Here is a 21,077-nt window from a genome sequence, read left to right as displayed (position 1 = left end):
CTACATTAGCTTTGTGAAGAATTTCTGTACATTTTACAAAACAGTAGGGACAATGTGTTCTATGTCTGCAGTTTTACGTTTTCCGTCCTATAAAAACTCTTCACTTGCTAATTCGTATACGAAGTTTAGCTTATCATCCGACATTTCTTTAATTATATCCCGGCTCTACGTTATTCGGTGATAATAACGCAGCTTTCATTATGACAAGGACTGTTCTAAAAAGTCCTCGTCGCAAGGGGAAAGTATTTCTGGGGATATCGACAGCATGCTCCGACTTGACGGTGCTTAAAAAATGGCTCTGAGCACTATGGCACTTAACATCTGAGGTCATCAGTCCCCTAGAACTTAGAACTACTTAAACCTAACTAACCTAAGGACATCACACACATCCATGTCCGAGGCAGGATTCGAACCTGCGACCGTAGCAGTCACGCGGTTCCGGACTGAAGCGCCTAGAACCGCTCGTCCACCGCGGCCGGCTTAACGGTGCTTAGACAGCGAAACTGATTTACAGAGGAAAGCGATAGCAATAGCGAAAAACTGGTTACTGATGGTCTTTCTCCCTCAGAAAAGAAATCAGCACATTAATACGCAGAAACATGAAGTGGCATATCTCATTATCTTATTCAGTCGCGATTTTTTTGTCTTTTATTGTTCCTGCTATCGCTGTCTCTTTTTCATATTTTGCTTCCGCGCGTGAGGTTTCTGTGGCGATCGACTGGCCAGTGTTGACTATAACAGCTTTCTTCTTAACAGCTGAAAATGTCTTTCATCATATTCGTTCATATTCCTCATACCTTACTACACGAATTACTATTGTAGCTTTCTTTCTTGTCTTTTCTAACTGTTAGTTGGCAATCCAAATACATTAATTTCTTAAGGTACGCACAGTAAGGTCACTGCTTAAGCTAGATTATACTGAGAGTGTGAATGGTGCAGAAAAAACCGGACCCAGGCAAGGTATTTCCGTTTCATCAAATTCATTTTCTGTTGCGACGAAAGAGATTTAAAATAGCTGGACTTGGACGAAGAAAGTCCATGTTTCTCTGCTGAATTATCTCCTTATTGGATGTTGTGACTTAACCACGAATAACTTTCCACCTATCTGGGAAAATACTTGCTTTATTATACTTCCAGTCTAGGATCGTAATTTTTAGTTGTAATCAGGTTATTAATTTCGGTCGGTAATGACCATCTTGTGGATTGTCCAAACACGTGTTACATGATAAATGTCACGCAATTTCATTCCGGTCTGAAGATGGTCGTTCCCGACCGAAATTTATAATCTGATTACGGATAAACATTGTGATCCAAGACTGGAATTATAATAAAGCTAGTCTTTTATTTAGTTCGGGTAGATAAAGTCAATGTGGAAAATGTAAAAGCAAGTGTGAACATTAACATTAGGAGGAGCAACAGGCAATGGCATTATTGGGACAGGAGTAGAATTCATGAACTTACAGCAAATGAAAATTACGGGAGGATGGACACTGAAAGAAATAATCTGGACTTAAAATTAGCTGAGAATGCATATTTGAGTAAACTGTATGCCATCTTTAAAAGTAAATTCCAAGTGTTCCTGGATCAAAGGGCTATATGTGTAGTACCAGTTTCGATCGATGCAGTGAAACTCGGAGGACAAATGTAGTTATCTTTCAAAAACTGAATGTTGTACAACGAAGAGAATTATGATAATAATTAAAATAAGGCAGAAAAATAAGTAAAAAGAACATAAGAAACGAAGAAGACAGAAGAATAGCAGAGTGAGTATTAAAAATTTGAAACGGAGACAATTTGAATGTGAAGACGGAAGAAGTGATAAAGGTTGGACTAATAAAATTCCATACGCGATTCCTCGTGATAAGAAACAACCTAGGCGATGATATGAGGAGAGATGGGTACAGGAAATTTGTAAAGGTACAAGACTAAATTAAGTACGTGTATATAGAGGGTGTTTCAAAAATCCTATTACGTGTCTTAGGGATTGTAGAGGGGCCTTAGTAGATAAGTCTTGATAAGCACCCAATGTCCGAAAATGTACCGTATCACATACCATATTCGTCCAACTGTTAAAACGGCTGCTAAAAGCTGGTTCGTTCTCAGCTAGGAAAGTTAACTGTCGTGTTCCACGAAAGTGTCCCGCTCTCAACTTTGAACAAGACGTCTTTCGCCACGTAGAAGAGAAACCGACGACGAGTACCTGAAACACTGCCCATGCCGTGGACTCCCATAGACCACACAAACCAGAGCCCATTCTTCCCGCTGCGTGCATACCGTGATCCGGTCTTCTACTATTTTTTTACATTCTAATAGAGCCACTGTGGACTACGAATCAACAATCAATATCATGTTTAGCTCTTATTCGTCTACCACCTCTGAGGTTCCTCTATTACATCTATAGCTCATCACTTGGTGCATTCTTACAGTCTTTGGACAGAGACCTTTATGTTTTTTTAGTTCTTCTCATTGCTTCAATGCATGATAGTTTTTCACCATTTGTCTAAATTCATTTTATCCATGATTTTGTCCACATGGATATCGATTTCTCTAAGATTTGTATCACATTAAGGCCACCACCTTAAAAAAAAAAACAAAAAAAACAGCTAACCTCACTGCTAGTACTCTTTGGGGTCAGTTGCCAGAGTTACAAGTGAATACATTCAGCTGTTTTGAAGGGGTGCTAGAGAGGAATAAAGTTAAGAAATACTTTCAAGCTACGGAGCTTACAACATCTGTTCTGCTACCGGGAAGGAGCAAACCGACCCTCATCTTTCGAATCATTCAAGTATCATGAAAAATCGGCAAAAAGAAGACACTACCCCAGGTGGTAACTTCAACTGTTCGCAGGAATCCACCACTCTTAGGACTGCATGTAGGCCATTACGATTCTAGGAGTCCTGCACCTAAATACTTAGGGAAGTCGGAGTAACCTCAGACTTAATTTAACACCCAAACGGTACTTCCCCGCACATGGCTTTTTGTATCAACGCTTTGTCCGCTCTACAACCACTATAAGCCTGTAATAGCAGTAGTGAAATACCCTGCATGTAGAGCCTTTACCCAATGATGAATGGAGAACTGCACATTGCACTACAAGCCACTAAAATTGCTACACCACGAAGATGACGTGCTACAGACGCAAAATTTAACCGACAGGAAGAAGATGCTGTGATATGCAAATGATTAGCTTTTCAGAGCATTCACACAAGGTTGGCGCCGGTGGCGACACCTACAACGTGCTGACATGAGGAAAGTTTCCAACCGATTTCTCATACACAAACAGCAGTTGACCGGCGCTGCCTGGTGAAACGTTGTTGTGATGACTCGTGTAAGGAGGAGAAATGCGTACTATCACGTTTCCGACTTTGATAAAGGTCGGATTGTAGACTATCGCGATTGCTGTTTATCGTATCGCGACATTGCTGCTCGCGTTGGTCGAGATCCAATGACCGTTAGCAGAATATGGAATCGGTGGGTTCAGGAGGGTAATACGGAACGCCATGCTAGATCCCAACGGCCTGGTATCATTAGCAGTCGGGAAGACAGGCATGTTATCCACATGGCTGTAACGGATCGTGCAGCCACGTCTCGATCCCTGAGCCAACAGATGGGGACGTTTGCAAGACAACAACCATCTACACGAACAGTTCGACGGCGTCTGCAGCAGCATGGAGTATCAGCTCGGAGACCATGGCTGCGGTTACCCTTGATGCTGCATCACCGACAGGAGCGCCTGCGACGGTGTACTCAACGACGAACCTGGGTGCACGAATGGCAAAACGTCATTTTTTCGGATGAATCCAGGTACTGTTTACAGTATCATGATGGTCGCATCCGTGTTTGGCGACATCGCGGTGAACGCACATTGGAAGCGTGTATTCGTCATCACCATACTGGCGTATCACCCGGCGTGATGGTATGGGGTGCCATTGGTTACACGTCTCGGTCACCTCTTGTTCGCATTGACGGCACTTTGAACAGTGGACGTTACATTTCAGATGTGTTACGAACCGTGGCTCTACCCTTCATTTGATCCGTGCGAAACCCTACACATTCAGCAGGATAATGTATGACCGCTTGTTGCAGGTACTGTACCGGCCTTTCTGGATACAGAAAATGTTCGATTACTGCCCTGGCCAGCACATTATCCAGATCTCTCACCAATTAAAAACGTCTGGTCAATGGTGGCCGAGCAACTGGCTCGTCACAATACGCCAGTCACTACTCTTGATGAACTGTGGTATCGTGTTGAAGCTGCATGGGCAGCTGTACCTGTAGACGCCATCCAAGCTCTGTTTGACTCAATGCCCTGGCGTATCAAGGCTGTTATTACGGCCAGAGGTGGTTGTTCTGGGTACTGATTTCTCAGGATCTATGCACCCAAATTGCGTGAAAATGTAATCACATGTCAGTTCTAGTATAATATGTTTGTCCAACAAATACCTGTTTATCATCAGCATATCTTCTTGTGTAGCAATTTTAATGGCCAGTAGTGTACAATGAACTTCAAATCTCGTCAAAATGTCGCACATTCAGTTTTTCTTAGCAGACTTTCTGTTGACTCCAGCAATTTTCCACAAATGATATTTGGTAGCCATGTTGCAGTTCAAAGGAGATTGAGGTCTTTTGTTTTCTTTTCCTTTCCCGAAACGTAGATACGAGGGTTGGAACTTTAATAGCGGCAACTATTTATTCACATCTCGTACAAAATAGATACGTCTTTCAAAGTTTTACTGACCTTCGAAGTAGTCACCAGCATTGTGTATAACCCGTTGCCAGAGATGTGGAAGTCGTAGGATACTCTTAACAGTGCCAGTTGTATTGACAGTTCGAGCGGCGCAGTCTATTTCCCGACGAATTTGTAACAGTTCTGAAGCGAATGCCGTGAAGTATTTCCTTCATTTTATAAAGCGAGTTGAACTCACGAGGGCTTAAGTCAGGAGAGTGCAGTAGGTGGTATAGCAGTTAGCAGCCCCATCAGTCAAACAAATTAGTAACAGCTTGCACTGTACGCGCTTGAGCAACTTATGAGGAGGTACTGAAAGAAACTGGGGAGAAGAGGAACTTCTGGAACAACCTGACTAAAAGAAGGGATCGGTTGGTAGGACACGTTCTGAAGCATCAAGGGATCACCAGTTTAGTATTAGTGGGAAGCGTGAGATTAAAAATCGTAGAGGGAGACCAACAGATAAATACGATATGCAGATTCAGAAGGATGTTGATTGCAGTGGCTACTCGAAAATGAAGAAGCTTGCACGCGATACAGTCGCAAGAAGAGCTGCATCAAACAAGTCTCTGGACTGAAGACCACAACAACAACATTATTTTATCCATGGCTCTTGTGAACTCCACAGCCTTGCTAAATGACGCAACTAGCCACAAATACCTTTTAAAATGTTTTATTTAAGATAGCAAATCACCTGCAGTAAATACGCAACCAGCAGCAGAAAAGGAACTCTTTGGATGCATTCCCTTCCTAGGTACAATCTCGTACCAAACTGCCAATCTTTTACGAAGGACAGAAGTTCAAATGAGTTTCCACACCAATAATACTGTGCAACATAACATTATCCACAGCAGCAAAACCATCAACCAACGTGTAGATAAATCAGGAATTTATACGATTATTTGTGACAACTGTCTCAGATTTTATCTTGTACAGACCGGCAAAAGCTTCTTTCTAAGATATTGCGAACAAGGATGCCTTTAGAATGAAAAATTTAAATACACTCCTGGAAATGGAAAAAAGAACACATTGACACCGGTGTGTCAGACCCACCATACTTGCTCCGGACACTGCGAGAGGGCTGTACAAGCAATGATCACACGCACGGCACAGCGGACACACCAGGAACCGCGGTGTTGGCCGTCGAATGGCGCTAGCTGCGCAGCATTTGTGCACCGCCGCCGTCAGTGTCAGCCAGTTTGCCGTGGCATACGGAGCTCCATCGCAGTCTTTAACACTGGTAGCATGCCGCGACAGCGTGGACGTGAACCGTATGTGCAGTTGACGGACTTTGAGCGAGGGCGTAGAGTGGGCATGCGGGAGGCCAGGTGGACGTACCGCCGAATTGCTCAACACGTGGGGCGTGAGGTCTCCACAGTACATCGATGTTGTCGCCAGTGGTCGGCGGAAGGTGCACGTGCCCGTCGACCTGGGACCGGACCGCAGCGACGCACGGATGCACGCCAAGACCGTAGGATCCTACGCAGTGCCGTAGGGGACCGCACCGCCACTTCCCAGCAAATTAGGGACACTGTTGCTCCTGGGGTATCGACAAGGACCATTCGCAACCGTCTCCATGAAGCTGGGCTACGGTCCCGCACACCGTTAGGCCGTCTTCCGCTCACGCCCCAACATCGTGCAGCCCGCCTCCAGTGGTGTCGCGACAGGCGTGAATGGAGGGACGAATGGAGACGTGTCGTCTTCAGCGATGAGAGTCGCTTCTGCCTTGGTGCCAATGATGGTCGTATGCGTGTTTGGCGCCGTGCAGGTGAGCGCCACAATCAGGACTGCATACGACCGAGGCACACAGGGCCAACACCCGGCATCATGGTGTGGGGAGCGATCTCCTACACTGGCCGTACACCACTGGTGATCGTCGAGGGGACACTGAATGGTGCACGGTACATCCAAACCGTCATCGAACCCATCGTTCTACCATTCCTAGACCGGCAAGGGAACTTGCTGTTCCAACAGGACAATGCACGTCCGCATGTATCCCGTGCCACCCAACGTGCTCTAGAAGGTGTAAGTCAACTACCCTGGCCAGCAAGATCTCCGGATCCGTCCCCCATTGAGCATGTTTGGGACTGGATGAAGCGTCGTCTCACGCGGTCTGCACGTCCAGCACGAACGCTGGTCCAACTGAGGCGCCAGGTGGAAATGGCATGGCAAGCCGTTCCACAGGACTACATCCAGCATCTCTACGATCGTCTCCATGGGAGAATAGCAGCCTGCATTGCTGCGAAAGGTGGATATACACTGTACTAGTGCCGACATTGTGCATGCTCTGTTGCCTGTGTCTATGTGCCTGCGGTTCTGTCAGTGTGATCATGTGATGTATCTGACCCCAGGAATGTGTCAATAAAGTTTCCCCTTCCTGGGACAATGAATTCACGGTGTTCTTATTTCAATTTCCAGGAGTGTATATCTGCAATAACCACTCACATGAATCAATATGGACACTCTGTTTCTAACATTAATGAAAACTTACAGATATTATATACCACTAACATTTTTTAAATAATTTCCTTGGAATGTTCACAGAAATCAAATAGAAAGTGGTCCGGTAAGAATCACAACACTGCAGTTTAAGATATCAATATAAAATTGTATAAATATAACTATCATGAAGAACCCATGGGTTGCTCTTGTCACACCCTCCAACTTTTTAATTCTGTATTTCCTGCAGCTAACTTATAAGCCGTAATGATAATCAGATATTAGTGTATATAAATGTATGTAAGTATAAGCCTAATTTATAGTATGCAATTAGTTTCCACTAAAGCATTTCTTCAGAATTTCCACTGAAAGTTAAATAAAAAAGCCTAAAAGCAATTTGTCCTGCTGTCTTTTCATAATAAGTTAACTCTTACAGTGCAAACAGTTTTCTGTTAATGACATGTTATATTTTGCGCATCGAAAACATCACCTTTGCTCTGTTTACATATTTGGCCGATAGGAAATGAATGATATCTTTGTATCTTTGCTTAATGATAATCTATCAAGAGTATACCACATCTGTGATGCTCTACATAGACATTGAAAATATTCTGAAGTGGCCACAGCAAATTATTTACAATATGTGTGCTGTGTGGAATTCAACAACGTATAGGCCCTACATCGACCTGCAAAACCGTATGTATCACGACAAAACAAATCGCCATCTATTAGAACTTATGTGAGTGAACACAAATAATTTGCATCTTATATAAATAAATGAAAGTACTTCAGCACATTTTTATTAATGAAATAACTTATAAAGTGGCACTAAATACTTAAATATTCTTGTGCAGTGTGGGAGCAGATGACATACTCTTGGTCAAAACATCTGTATAACTGCAAATATTAGCGATCTAAAGATGGGCATGGTAGCCCGAAACAGATGTCGGAATTAAAATAAAAAATCTAAAAAGTCTCTGCGGCTGGTTGCGTCATTCATCAGTTAAGTTGAATTCTTGGACGGGAAGGTTAACTGCCCCATGACGAAAACATAATTGAGGATGCTTATTTCAATCCCAAGGCATTGTGAATGTCTTATCGACTGGATCTTTGAGAAAGATCCTGCTACGTCTTTGTTAATGTAGGAAAGACAAATTCATTCTTTGAAGTGTGTCTTTGTTTGCAGCCTGATACAGTTCGAAGAAGACATACAAGGATGAGCCATCCACTGAGTACTGAGGAATTGGCAGTCTTCCACTTAGCAGAGTACTACGAACTGCAACAGCGCCTGTACACTCATCCCGGATCGTATGTATGTAAGTTAACACAACCCGTCTCACCAGTAAATGTTGCTAATTTCCTGGAACTGGCTCCTGTTTCTGTAATCCTTACACCAACGCAGTTTTTTAAACTTTCTCGTTTGTGCTTACCTTTCGTAAATGACAGTAAAGTAAGCAGCTTAATTTTTCTTTAGTTCTGGGCTTCTTATTCACATTAAGGGACGAAAACATGTCGCGGTTGTAGCTTTGGGCCTGATGCACGACTGTTATGTGGTACCGTGTGAGGTGCGCTCGCGCGCGCACACACACACACACACACACATACACACATACATATATATATGATTGTTATTTTGGGGAACAGGATCATTTCACACATATAAAAGACTGTTATTTGGGGAACAGGTTTCTTTCACACCAGCCTTCTTGTCACCAAAGCTATCTCTGTCCTTTCCCCCTCCAACACACATACACGGTTTTGCTGCTTCTCAATCACTATAGTGAATTCCAGCACGTCTCTTAAGAAAATCCGCCGATGCTTTGCTCCTACATCCGTATCAAGGTCATTTTATTCACGAGCGATGTTACAGGTAGTTCCTCATTATAGGAGTATATGATAAATTCAGACCAAATTAAACATAAATGTCATTCTAAAGGGCGCCCAAACAGTCGCATGAACAAGCAGTACAACCCCCTCTGGCAGCAATGTATTCTCGCATGTAAACGATCATAAAGGTCCCGCATTGCATCCTACGATAGATTGTCCCGAGCATTTTGCACCTTTTGACGCACTTAGGCAATGCTTCTTGCAGGCTCTAGTGAATGAAGAAGCTCCAGTTTCATCGTGCACCATATTTGTTCAGTTGGCGAGAGATCTGTTGATGTTACTGGCCACGGCAGTTTTACGCCTCGAAGGGCGTCTTGCATCGCAGCAGCCCAGTGTGGACGTGCATTGTCCTGCTGAAAGAAACATATCAACTTCCTGGCAGTAGCACAGGGATAACAGCCTGTGCAGTGTCGTGTGCATTGGTTGGTTTACCCTCCAGAAACACCAAATGTGACCACGAGTTGTAACTGGTGGCCCCTCATACCCTGAAGCGTGGTATGGCACCTGTGTGTCGTGGGCGAATGTACTCCAAATAAGCTGCTCAGCAGATCTACGCTGTACACCTGTGTGTCCACCACTTGCATACAGACAGAAACTATTCTCACCATTGAAGACAACAGCGTGACTTTCCACCCTCCAGCCGACCCTTTCAAGACCAGAGTAGCCGCCGGCCGAAGTGGCTGTGCGGTTAAAGGCGCTGCAGTCTGGAACCGCAAGACCGCTACGGTCGCAGGTTCGAATCCTGCCTCGGGCATGGATGTTTGTGATGTCCTTAGGTTAGTTAGGTTTAACTAGTTCTAAGTTCTAGGGGACTAATGACCTCAGAAGTTGAGTCCCATAGTGCTCAGAGCCATTTGAACCATTTGAACCAGAGTAGCCGTGCTCGGCGATGTCGTGGTGTCAATGGTAACCTGACAAGAGGCACAAGTGATCTGCAGTAACCAGATGGTTCCCTGTTGTCGTTGGTGACACATCAGATGCAACACCAGCCCGTATTTCTTCCCTGGATGATGTTCACCCCGCCACCACTGCTCACACGATACTTCGATCTTGCCGTGCGTCTGTAGTACGCGGACGTTCAGAATCTGGTCTACAGGTGCGGGAACTTTCCACAGACCACTGCTGAGAGCAGTGACGCATCACCGATGTACTGTGCTCAACATTGGAAGCAGTCGGTTCAGATTCCCGAAGGCCCACTATGTGACACCATTCAAGTGGCTAAACTTATCCTACAGTAGTACGTAGTCGTTGGCAGGACATTTTGTACCCTAGAATGAATGATGCACACATTGTTCGCTTCTAAGCTCAGCGCATTTACTACCTCCAGAGTCAAACCAGAGGACGTACAACCCGACCTCCTGAGCGCCATCTGATCGCCCATGACAGTAACAAATGAATCGCTAACAGGTCAATCCTTTCATTTTTCTTCCGGCAGTACCCAGTCTCTAAGAATCTCAATGTGGTAAGCAGATATTCTATATCTCGGCGCGGGTTGCACGCTATAGCACATTTTTTGCTAAAGACGCAATGGTGAACACTTGTACCTAATTAAATAATCCTGAAATGACATGATAGTAACAATGTCAAAAGATATTCCAGCTTGTGGACTGCCAGGTAACAGTTACTAACATTATTTCAATTAAAATGTTTGCGAGTTTATGTCAACCCTATTGAACGCACAGAAAAAAAAATACACTGAAGCGCCAAAGAAACTGGTATAGGCATGAGAATTCAAATACAGAGATGTGTAAACAGGCAGAATACGGCGCTGCGGTCGACAACGCCTATATAAGACAACAAGTGTCTGGCGCAATTCTTAGATCGGTTACTGCTGTTACAATGGCAGGTTATCAAGATTTAAGTGAGTTTGAATGAAGTGGGGATTTTCCCGTATGACCATTTCAAGGGTGTACCGTGAATATCGGAAATCCGGCAAGACATCAAATCTCTGACACCGCTGCGGCCGGAAAAAGATCCTGCATGAACTGGATCAGTGACGACTGAAGAGAATCGTTTAACGTGACAGACGTGCAATCCTGACATATATAGCTGCAGATTTTAATGCTGGGCCATCAACAAGTGTCTGCGTGCGAACCATTCAACGAATGACTGCACGACACAAAGCTTTACGCGTCATCTGGGCCCGTCAACACCGACATTGGATTGTTGATGACTGGAAACGTGTTGCCCGGTCGGACGAGTCTCGTTTCAAATTGTATCGAGCGGATGGACGTGTACGGGTATGGAGACAAAGTCATGAATCCATGGACCCTGCATGTCAGCAGGGGATTGTCCGAGCTGGTGGAGGCTCTGTAATGGTGTGGGGCGTGTGCAGTTGGAGTGATATGGGACCCCTGATACATCTAGGTACGACTCTGACAGGTGGCACTTATGTAAGCATCCTGTCTGATCACAGGCATCCATTAATGTCCACTGTGCATTCCGACGGGCTTGGGCAATTACAACAGGACAGTGGGACATCCCACACGTCCAGAATTGCTACAGATGACTCCAGGGACACTCTTCTGAGTTTAAACACTTCCGCTGGCCACCAATCTCCCTAGACATGAACATTATTGAGCATATCTGGGATGCCTTGCAACGCGGTGTTGCAGACGAGATCTCCACCCCCTTGTACTCTTACGGATTTATGGACAACCCTGCAGTTTCCTCCAGCACTGCTTCAGACATTAATTGATTCTATGCCACATCACGTTGCGGCACTTCTGCGTGCTCGCTGGGGCACTACCAGTTTTTTTTGGCTCTTCAGTGTATTTCTTTTGCTTGTACTTATCTAAAAGCAAGATTTGGAAAAAAATCAATATCTTTAAGGGCAGAAGTAGGGAAAAATGCATTCTTGTACTTAAACATACATATCTCCAAAAATATTAAAGTTAAAACTGTAAAACATAATTATCTGTTACACGGTAATGTTTCTTTAGAGTCTTTTGCTTCCGTGAATGCATCGATTGTACATAAGTGCAGAGTTTTACAGGTAGGTGACCTTTATTCGTGTTATAACACACACATCTCCATACTTCAAAATCAGTTTAATTACAATTTACCAATGTGAGCTTGGGGTGTTTCCTTATTTAGCCCATTACTTTCGGTGAAACACTAGGCAACTGCCAGTATTTGGCGAGGTTATTACGGCCCAGAGCAGATAAAACGTTTCTGCACTAGAAAGCTGTACAGTGCGCTCCACTGCACTTGGCACATCGAGTGTAAGTGCGTCACTGTGTCTACACGATGTTGAACTTTAGGTAGTTGAAACACTGACGTAACAATAACAAGGATCGACATGCTTTCCGCAGCCCATGCAAGTAGACGGCCGATGAGAGGCAGTGAAATTTGAACGTTAATGTAGGCAGCCTAGAGAATTTAAAAAGGGAAATGGATAAACCCAAGCTCGATTTAGTAGGAATTAGTGACGTGCGGTGACAGGAAGAACAGGATTTATGATCAGGCGAATACAATGTTATAAATATAAAATCGAGAAGAGATAATGCAGGAGAAGGGCTAATGATGGAAAAAAAATAAGAACATGGATAAGCTACTTTGAACAGCATAGTGAAAGGCATTAGGGTAGCCATGATAGACACAAAGCCAATACCCTTCACAAGAGTACAAATTTGTATGCCAAATTGTTCTGCAGATGATGAAGATATTGAAAAAATGAATGACGAGATAAAAGAAGATATTCAGGTAGTTAACTGACACGAAAATTTAATTGTAGTGAGGACTGGAATTTGATAGTAGATAGAGAAAGGAAGAGAAGGTAAAGTAGCAGGAGAACATGGACTGGGGGAGAGGAATGAAAGCGAAGACGATAAAAGTGAAGATGTTGAGGCAAGGATATCTTGGGGGTGACAGATGCAGGCTATAGGAGAATTAAAGAGATCTTTGGGGCAAAGGGTAGCAGCAGTATGAATACCAAGAGTTCAGATGGCAAACCAGTACTAAGCAAAGAAGGGTCAGTTGAAAGGATAAAGGAATATATGCGATGGCTATAAAAGGGAAATGAACATGATGGTGCAGAGAAGGAAGAAGATATAGATGAAGATGGAAGGCCCTAAACCACGAGAGGAATACGACAGCACATTGAAAGACCTAGGTCGAAACAAGGCCCCTGGAGTAGAAAACATTCCTTAGAATTATTGAAACCCTTGGGAGAGCCAGAATTGACAAAACTATTCCACCTGGTATGCAAGATGAGTGAGAGAGGCGAAATATCCTCATACATAAAGAAGAACACAATAATTCCAATTCCAAAGAAGGCAAATGGATATAGTCGATTTAGTTTTTAGTTTCTGTTTAATATATGCTGCTACCGATTAGTAAATATTGATAGTTTCTGATCTAAGGTAATCATTTTCTTTAAATAATAAAGATGTAATGCCAAAGTGAGCAGTACCATCGCTTCCCACACCTGTATAAAAATGGCTCTGAGCACTATGGGACTTAACATCTATGGTCATCAGTCCCCTAGAACTTAGAACTACTTAAACCTAACTAACCTAAGGACATCACACAACACCCAGTCATTACGAGGCAGAGAAAATCCCTGACCCCGCCGGGACACCTGTATACTGCACAGTAAATGTGTTTCTACTGCACATACAGCTGCAATGTTACAAAATAGCGTTTCTGTATGACAACGTTATTTTAAAAATGTTAAGTATTTGTAATTTAGCCACATACGTTTTTCACTAGAGCTGCTCCAAGGTATAGAGTGGTGAGCTCCGGTGCGGAAATTTGGCTTTATCCCGTACGTAGCGCTTGGCGCCGTGTCTACAACACACTGACAGTTGAGCAAACACATCGCAGTCACTCTGCCAGCGAGTGAGTCAGGCTAACGGTCGGCTGTCTGTCAACACCAGGTCGACGCCTGGTGTTTATTTTGATATCTAGCTGCGTTCCACACTCGTACGTCACCACGCGTCACGTCGCACGGCAGACTGACGTAGCGCCAACACGTTCACCATGTCAGACGAAAGGGATTCGAAAGACTGGTGAAATTTTACCCCCTCTTAAACCCATGTCTTCTCTTCCTTGTCATCTAGCGCTCACCCTAAATAAAACTACGTCGTTGCCAGTACTGGAATAAGCTGCTTTTGTATGGGGCAACACAGCAGAAACTACATAACTGCGCCTTAAAACGTGTAGTGAAAGTACCTTCTTGGTATTCTCTCATAGTTTACGAAATGGCTGGGATAGCATTCCTCCGTGAAAGTTTTTTTTTTTTCTTTCTCGAGTAAACTAGAGCGCTTTCAAAAATTTATAAGAAGAATTTTCTATTCGTTGATTCAAAACTTTGTGGGGAACTCGGCACAGTTCTATGAAATAATTGCTCATGACAGCAATGTAAAAATTCACACTCTGGGACACGGAATGCAGCTGTATGAGGCAACAGAGTGGCCAGAACTGCTGCACACGCAAAGCGATGATGAGGATTAGGTGGTGTGGAAGTAGGACAGCCAGGTCTTTAGCGAACGCACGAAAATGTTACGAGACGAGAGTCTATGAAATACGAGTGACAGAATTCTAGAACTTCAGCTACAATGAAACACTGCAAAATATGTGTGTACGCAAACACATACACAAACACACACACACACGAAAATAAGAACATTGTGCATCATGTTAGGTCGAAAATGTAGACCAAGAAAGAAAAAAAAGCTGTGGCTGTCTGATAACCGGAATAAACAGGATGAGCCAGCCACTCTGCAACACATTGAAGTCTGTAGCCTAAAAGCTTAGCCTGGTGGCCAGATACTGCAAAATACTTTAAAACTTGCATCACAGTCATCTCGTCATCAGTTACTTACGCTGTCCAGTCACAGTAGTTTACCCGCCGCTAATTTTCGACGTCATTATACAATAATACAATAATAAAAGGCGATGTACTTGAGGACAATATTATGGAAATGGAAGAGGATGTAGATGAAGATGAAATGGGAGTTATGATACTGCGTGAAGAGTTTGACAGAGCTCTGAGAGACCTGAGTCGAAACAAGGCCCCGGGAGTAGACTACATTCCATTAGAACTACTGACAGCCTTGGGAGAGCCAGTCCTGACAAAACTCTACCATCTGGTGAGCAAGATATATGAGACAGGCGAAATACCCTCAGACTTCAAGAAGAATATAATAATTCCAATCCCAAAGAAATCAGGTGTTGACTGATGTGAAAATTACCGAACTATCAGTTTAATAAGTCACAGCTGCAAAATACTAACACGAATTCTTTACAGACGAATGGAAAAACTAGTAGAAGCCGACCTCGGGGAAGATCAGTTTGGATTCCGTAGAAATATAGGAACACGTGAGGCAATATTGACCCTACGACTTATCTTAGAAGCTAGATTAAGAAAAGGCAAACCTACGTTTCTAGCATTTGTAGACTTAGAGAAAGCTTTTGACAATGTTGACTGGAATACTCTCTTTCAAATTCTGAAGGTGGCAGGGGTAAAATACAGGGAGCGAAAGGCTATTTACAACTTGTACAGAAACCAGATGGCAGTTATAAGAGTCGAGGAACATGAAAGGGAAGCAGTGATTGGGAAGGGAGTGAGACAGGGTTGTAGCCTCTCCCAGATGTTATTCAATCTGTATATTGAGCAAGCAGTGAAGGAAACAAAAGAAAAATTTGGAGTACGTATTAAATTCCATGGAGAAGAAATAAAAACGTTGAGGTTTACCGATGACATTGTCATTCTGTCAGAGACAGCAAAGGACTTGGAAGAGCAGTTGAACGGAATGGATAGTGTCTTGAAAGGAGGATATAAGATGAACATCAACAAAAGTAAAACGAGGATAATGGAATGCAGTCGAATTAAGTCGGGTGATGCTGAGGGAATTAGATTAGGAAATGAGACACTTAAAGTAGTAAAGGAGGTTTGCTATTTGGGGAGCAAAATAACTGATGATGGTCGAAGTAGAGAGGATATAAAATGTAGACTGGCAATGGGAAGGAAAGCGTTTCTGAAGAAGAGAAATTTGTTAACATCGAGTATAATTCAAATGTCAGGAAGTCGTTTCTGAAAGTATTTGTATGGAGTGTAGCCATGTGTGGAAGTGAAACATGGACGATAACAGTTTGGACAAGAAGAGAATAGAAGCTTTCGAAATGTGGTGCTACAGAAGAATGCTGAAGATTAGATGAGTAGATCACATAACTAATGAGGAGGTATTGAATAGAATTGGGGAGAAGAGGAGTTTGTGGCACAACTTGACAAGAAGAAGGGACCGGTTGGTAGGACATGTTCTGAGGCATCAAGGTTCAAATGGTTCAAATGGCTCTGAGCACTATGGGACTTAACTTCTAAGGTCTTCAGTCCCCTAGAACTTAGAAGTACTTAAACCTAACTAACCTAAGGACATCACACACATCCATGCCGGAGGCAGGATTCGAACCTGCGACCGTAGCGGTCGCGCGGTTACAGACTGAAGCGCCTAGAACGGCTCGGCCACACCGGCCGGTTCTCAAGTTCTTCACCAAGATTATTAGCCTTCGATGGAACGAACTTATTTGCCGGAGATGCTGCCTAGATTGTATAGAAAACGTGGCTGTTTTGGAAAAGTAATGTGAAAACTATCGTTGGAAATAAAGCGCATTTGTGTTTTTGTTCCAACTTCTGGAGTTAAAATGCTTTAGTGAATATTAAAACGTGAATTTTCAAAACACGAAATGTTATTGATAACTAATTAAATTCATTATGTCCACGATAACTTACAACAAAAGCCATATTCCCAGAATGAGAGTTTCACTCTGCAGCGGAGTGTGCGCTGATATGAAACTTCCTGGAAGATTAAAACTGTGTGCCGGACAGAGACTCGAACTCGGGACCTTGCCCGCGAAAGGCAAAGGTCCCGAGTTCGAGTCTCGGTCCGGCACACAGTTTTAATCTGCCAGGAAGTTTCAAAAGCCATATTGTCCAACACAACACACAAACCGCATTTAGCGCATCGCAAAAGTCCTCATATCTTGAAAAAAAAAATAATAAAATACTTTTGGCGGTTTACGTTTTCCGCTTATCCTGAAAATTTTTTGCCCTTTGACATTTTGCGTTTTGAAAATGTTGCTGCTAAATTTTATTTTATTTTTTCTTGTAGTACCAGGCAATTCACACCAGAAACTCCCTGCTGACGCTGATGTCGTGGGTTTTCGATAGACCAATAACGCTGTGCCCACCGACAGAACTGTATACGGCTCTAGAAAGTAGAGATCATTCCCTTGCAATTCTTGGTGTAAGTATACATGATAAAGATGAAACTGATGAAATGTTAGAACACGATGTACACTGGTTTTACGAATGTCTGTCTCTTGTTCAATCTGTTGTGTGCTAACGTGTCGATGCATTACAACAGAAGTGAGAACCTCATATGTGTGATTGCTACGACGATTTCGCTGCCTTTGACTAAAGCGTCGCAACAAGACGAGAAAACAGCCATAGGGAAGGTGGCTTCTTGTTACGATATCACGCTCTGTACCGTTGATCTGCCGGAGTAGCATTAGCCTACCTTCAACCACAATAAAAGAAAAACAGTTTTAAAGGAGGACTACCTTTACTGTACACAACATTTCGTTTAAAAGTTTCTGGGGTCGTTAAATAAGAAATGCAACAAATAATCCTGAGTTAATAACGAGCATCAAAACCGATATAGGGATTAGTGAACACAGGGTTGGCGTAGCGAGATTGAATATTGTAATCCCCAAATACTCGAAAAATAAGCGAAAAAATTACCTATTCAAAAAAGCAGATAATAATTCACTTGACGCCTTCCTGGGAGACAATCTCCACTCATTCCAAATTAACAATATAAGTGAAGTCCAGATGTGGCTTAAATTCAAAGAAATAGTATCGGCAGCAATTGAGAGATTTATACCAAATAAACTAACAAACGACGGAGCTGATCCTCCTTGGTACACAAAACGGGCTAGAACACTGTTGCAGAGACAACGAAACAAACATGCTAAATTTAAACAGACGCGAAATCCCCAAGATTGGCGATCCTTTACAGAAGCTCGAAATTTAGCGCGGAGTTCAATGCGAGACGCCTATAACAGTTTCCACAACGAAACTTTGTCTCGAAACCTGTCAGAAAATCCGAAGAGATTCTGGTCGTATGTGAAGCATTTTAGCGGCCTGGAATTTACACACCAGTACAGCAACTGTGTACGTTCACTGGGTGGCGACAGGTGATGTTTCCAGGTGAATTACATTTTACGCTCCATTGGACAATAACCATTGGCATGAAACTTCCTGAAGTTTCATATCAGCGCACACTCCGCTGCAGAGTGAAAATCTCATTCTGGAAACATCCCCCAGGCTGTGGCTAAGCCATGTCTCCGCAGTATCCTTTCTTTCAGGAGTGCTAGTTCTGCAAGGTTCGCAGGAGAGCTTCTGTAAAGTTTGGAAGGTAGGAGACGAGATACTGGCAGAAGTAAAGCTGTGAGGACCGGGCGTGAGTCGTGCTTCGGTAGCTCAGATGGTAGAGCACTTGCCCGCGAAAGGCAAAGGTCCCGAGTTCGCGTCTCGGTCGGGCACACAGTTTTAATCTGCCAGGAAGTTTCATATCAGCGCACACTCCGCTGCAGAGTGAAAATCTCATTCTGGAACCATTGGCATGTACGACCCTGCGAACGTCAGAAGGGTCCAGGCTGGTGGAGGTAGAGTCATGGTGTAAGGTGCAATGTTTCTGGTTTACTTATTCTGTGATTGAAGACAACTGTGTAAGTTGAAATGACACGTTTAATGTCGCAATGTTAGCATAAAAATACACGCTTTTACACAGTTTTCAATGCGGCAAAAAAAAAAAAAAAAAAAACTGTTGTCAGGATAACACATCTCATCAACATCAAAAAGTGAAATAATCTTAAACAAAACAATATTAAATATTAACTCTCAGAAAGTTAAATTATCCTAAACACGACAATATTAAAGTTTAACTAGAAGTTTCTTTACAAAATTGTTCCTACACTTATGCTATGATGTTGGTCAGTACTACGAAAATCATCCGATACCGGCTCAGAGTTCGGTACTATTTTTAGGATGACAATCAAGTCTACAGTTATGGTTAGTTATGTGACAAATTGAGCAAAAGTTTACCCAAGGTCGCTCGAGTTTACAGTGGACACAAGCTGGTCAACCAACAAGTCTCCGACTCTGCACGCGGTATTTACCTTAAGCTGCGATAATCTGTAGTCTGCTAGGCCGCTCTCTTCTGCTGAAATTTCTATAAAACTAATTACACCTTTGCTGAATTTTCCAGCAGAAACTTTCCCTATGTTTCTCGTTATGCGAGAGAACATATACTCATCCCTAGTCTTAGAATGTGGTGATATACACGCGCATGGTTGGAGCAGCGTACATATTATAATGCCCTCTCAGTTCTTGCAAGAACAATTAACTAATTCGCTGGTTAGTTTCTCCACAGTTGGAGCTAAACGATGCTACAGCTAATTTCTAGCTGGATATCAGCCGCTGTGAATGCAGTGTTCACACAAATTACTCCTCTGCGTCGTACAGAGCGTTATGCACTCCACTCTGCACTTGATGCCAGTTCAGAGAAGAGTCCCCGAAAATCTCCGTCTTGTCCTACTTATCGCCGAACTACCTCCCCACTTGGGTTCTTTCGTTCTTCACGTCACAGCTTTTTTCAACCAATAGGAGCGTTCCTCTTATTTTTTGGAAACTGTTGTGTCGATTCCCTAAGGTCTCGACACAATGAGTGGCTAGGTGCACGCGAAACTAACGCAGACGGGCGTAAATTCTGAAACAGGAGACTGGATGAAAACTATAAAGAAAAGAAGAGAGATTTTAATATACTTAACTTTAATGTAGTCTTGTTCTTGTTGAAATACATCTCTTGCATAGTAGTAAGCAATTAGCAATGATACACATGGCGCCTTGCTAGGTAGTAGCGATGGACTAGCTGAAGGCTATTTAATCTGTCTCTCGGCAAATGAGAGGAATACTTGGTAGGTCTAGTCGCAAGCTATGTCGTCCGTACAACTGGGGCGAGGTGAAGTCCGTGTCTTGTGACCTGCCCTGTGGTGGCGCTACGTTTGCGAATACACAGTGGCGACACGCGGGTCCGACATGTACTACAGGACCGCGGCCGATTTAAGTTACCACCTAGCAAGTGTGGTGTCTAGCGGTGACACCACAGAAACTCTCACGACCAATCGCAAGGTCCCTACCATTAAATTGCTCTTTTCTCCTTCCTAGCGCGTTTCTGCCAATCGGACGTTTTGTGCCTGTTCCAGACGCCTAAATGCGTACAATGACTCTCTCATGTGTGTAGCACTTACTGGACACATGGTCGAAAATGCGTCACTGGTCTTGTTTCATATCCATTTGGAATTCCGAAACGCAGTTTTCTAAATTCTTTCTTTCCGGCGCTCCCTGAGATGGGCTGTTATACTCGTTCTCCCCATCTGAGGCACCTGGTCGGTCATTGACTTTCCGCCTGGGACACCCCTTTAAGTGGTTTATGTGGTACCGCCTGTAGCGTGGACTTGCCTCTGCCTTCATCTCTCTGAATTCCAAACTAAAACGCCTCTCGCTCTGTTCAAACATGCATTATAGGAACGGTGTGTTAATTACCATCGATTGAGTGTCATCCCTTTTTTGCATTACATACTGATAGGCTCATTACTGCCGAATTAAGTTAGGTGTCATTTCACCTTCTCATTGTGATGTATAAAGCTCTCATGGAAGGTGCGAATCTGACCTTCATTTATTCTACCACCTTACAATGGTCAGGGGAATGTTTGCTTGGCATTCCCTGGTGGATCAACTCAAGTGCATCTATTCTTGGGAACCATGTCCACCCCTACATGCAGTTTGTTTTTGCCTCGGCACCATGGCGTGTACCAGCTGGACAATGCATTGTGTCACAAAGCTCGCAGTACACGTACATGGTTCGAAGAGCACCAGGACCAGTTTATCGTATCTCCCCAGCAACCACATTCCTCGGACTTAAACATAATTGGGAATCTGTGGGACCACTACTATTGG

The 21,077-nt window shown here is 43.4% G+C and overlaps 1 long non-coding RNA gene across 1 annotated transcript in view; it reads right to left on the bottom strand.

Annotated features, from left to right (window-relative positions):
- Positions 1–13,844, bottom strand: part of LOC126234267 (uncharacterized) — a 78,840-nt gene extending 64,996 nt beyond the window's left edge. Inside the window, exon 1 of the long non-coding RNA XR_007544698.1 lies at positions 13,754–13,844. This is a non-coding gene — a long non-coding RNA (uncharacterized LOC126234267). The remainder of the gene's footprint in view (positions 1–13,753) is intronic.
- Positions 13,845–21,077: the final 7,233 nt, after the last annotated feature.

This window comes from Schistocerca nitens, chromosome 2 (genome assembly GCF_023898315.1).
Source record: "Schistocerca nitens isolate TAMUIC-IGC-003100 chromosome 2, iqSchNite1.1, whole genome shotgun sequence".
NCBI lineage: Eukaryota > Metazoa > Arthropoda > Insecta > Orthoptera > Acrididae > Schistocerca > Schistocerca nitens.
The sequence above is the reverse complement of the archived record's forward strand: the minus strand, read 5'-3'. Positions and strand labels throughout refer to the sequence as shown.